The sequence below is a fragment of the Pinus tabuliformis genome, chromosome J (genome assembly GCF_031772625.1).
Source record: "Pinus tabuliformis cultivar Carrire ecotype Pingquan chromosome J, CPIR1, whole genome shotgun sequence".
Taxonomy (NCBI): Eukaryota; Viridiplantae; Streptophyta; class Pinopsida; order Pinales; family Pinaceae; genus Pinus; species Pinus tabuliformis.
The window spans coordinates 364805832-364808328 of NC_142295.1; the positions used below are offsets into that span (position 1 = coordinate 364805832).

Sequence of the window (2497 nt, forward strand, 5' to 3'; positions counted from 1 at the left end):
ATAACAATATTGTCTTTAAAAGGGGAACACTAATAATATATGACTCAAAATCTTGTATGTCATGACCTTCCATGATTGTTGTCTGTTGCATACTCCACGATAAAGTTCTGAAATAATCTCATGCATTTGTTCTTTAATGACACAAGTTAGTAGGATGTCGACATGTTCTTTCTAGTACAAGCCCATGCCTATCTTGGAAACTATGACCCAACAGAAGTGAAGCAAGATATCCATCTCCAATTAGACCTCTGATTCTCAAAGATTTCACACACCAATATATTTGAATGATAATCCCTGAAAAAATACAAGCAATCCCCATTGCCAGCACACTTATAATCAAAATCAGCTTTCTCTCCAAAAAATCTATTGAAGACTTAAACCAGGCATCGTTTCAATCTCCGGCCACCCATCCCCCTGCGGCTCCCAGATATTCAAGCATTTACACTTCTTGGGAGAACCCAATCCTCCCACAAGAGTAAGCCGACCTCTTCTCTTTATAAGGAAGGAGCACATGAGTTGTTGAGGCCTTGACACCATGACCTCACTCTAAGTACCCTTCACTAAATCAAATGCAATGATATTATAAGGTCTAACAGATGTGAGGAAATAGATAACTCCATTACAGTAGACTTTGTCATTGGGTGTCCACACACCCAACCTCACAGCATATTCACAGGGGACTTCTCCAATCACATGCCATGAATCAGTGCATGAATCATAAATTTCTATTGTGGGTTCATAGCTGTTACCATTTTGCGAAGACCCGCCTACTACAATGACCTGAAAGCTGCCGTCACAGCCATATTTGTCAGTAGGGCCAAATTTGCTCTCAATTCCACAAATGCACGGATTCAAACGAGGATGGTGCAATGCAGGCAGCAGCCTCCATTTCTTTGCTATTGGATTACATACTGCAAGATGGTGTGATCCAGTCGAGCTCCCCTTGATAAGGAGTTGCTGACCAATTGCTGCCACAGGAAAACGAATGGACGGGGGAAGAAAACAAAGAGGAATTGAATACCATCTATTCACATTTGGATTATAAGCATAGCAGCAGTCCCTGCAGTTGTATTTAGAGACTGTAAATAACCAGGGCACAACAGTACATAGTCAACCTATATTTGAGTTGGGAAAATCGTTTGAAGATTATAGTGGGCATAACACAAGGACTTGCATATCTACATGAGGATTCCGATGTCCGCATTATACACGGAGATATCAAATGTCCCAATATACTTTTAGATGACAAATTTCATGCTAAAATAGGAGATTTTGGATTAGCAAGATTCTTTCCAGAAGGTGAAACCCATGTTTCAACCAAAGTGGGAGGATACTTTCAATTAATTGATTCAGCAGCCACTGAGCCCTCATTCTCCTGCCACTAAATACGTAAACCATCTAAACATGTACATAAATAGCGTTGAAAGGGATGAAATGGTTCAGAAAATCTTTTAAAAACCCTTTCAACGACCTCTAGGAAAGCAAGCTCTTCATTGTCGCCATTGACAGTAGGAGGTTCAGAGGTTTTAATGAAAATTTCAATACCGTTAATATTTAGAGTGCAGATGCCAAGCAAATACTTAATACAACTAGGAACCAGGAAAATGGGCTACACAGGTACCTGCAAGGCTTACAACTTCAAGGAAGAAATCTAATTTGTTCGATGCAGAAAACTGATTTAACCTGTACCTGCCATAAAAAAACCCATAACAAAACACTGGACTGAGATTAAAATGGTGGAATAAAAATGGGAGAGAATGGGATCAGAAAACCCATTTTTGAGAGCACTAACCTGAAATTTGAACAAAAGAACTCTGAGCACCTGAGCGAACAATTTCTGAACAAGAAAACGGAGCTGTAAATAGGGTATACTAAATAACTGAGGGCTAGGTCATGCACAACAAAGTGCATAGGAGAAACGAGACACATTATTGCAGCAGGGCGTGGAAGAGCCCGAAAACATTATTGCAGCAGGGCGTGGAAGAGAACAGGAAGAGCAGAAAGCGGAAAGAGGAGGAACAAAAATGGTCGTGGAAGAGAATAGGAAGAGCAGAAAGCTGAAGAGGAGAAACAGAAATGGAGTTGCATGACAGATTTCAACCATATGCCAGTTGAAGGTGCACGCCAGCTGTCAATCATAGAAACAAAAGATAGACAAAAAATCTCACTCAAAGGAAGGCCTATCGGCCTAATTATTTTATTTTTATTTTTTTAATGTAATTTTCATTATGATATGTTTTTAAATTTAAAAATCATATTTTTGATGATCTATATTTATAGTGTGGGTAATCTTCTTTCCTCATGGCCCAGTTTTATTTCTGCATTAAAGGAACAATTTTATCCCTTAGGTTATAAGCAAAAAGCCTTAATGGATTGGCAATACTTAAGGCAAGGCAGACGCTAGGATGTTCAAAGCTTTACTGAGGAGTTTAGAAAACAAACACTTAATTTGGGCATTGCACTTGACTCACCTGAAGTAGTAACTAAGTATATTGGA

The 2497-nt window shown here is 39.2% G+C and overlaps 1 pseudogene; it reads right to left on the reverse strand.

Moving 5' to 3' along the window:
* Positions 1-200: 200 nt before the first annotated feature.
* On the reverse strand, positions 201-1104 carry LOC149227252 (F-box/kelch-repeat protein At5g15710-like; annotated as a pseudogene).
* Between the last annotated feature and the right edge of the window lie 1393 nt (positions 1105-2497).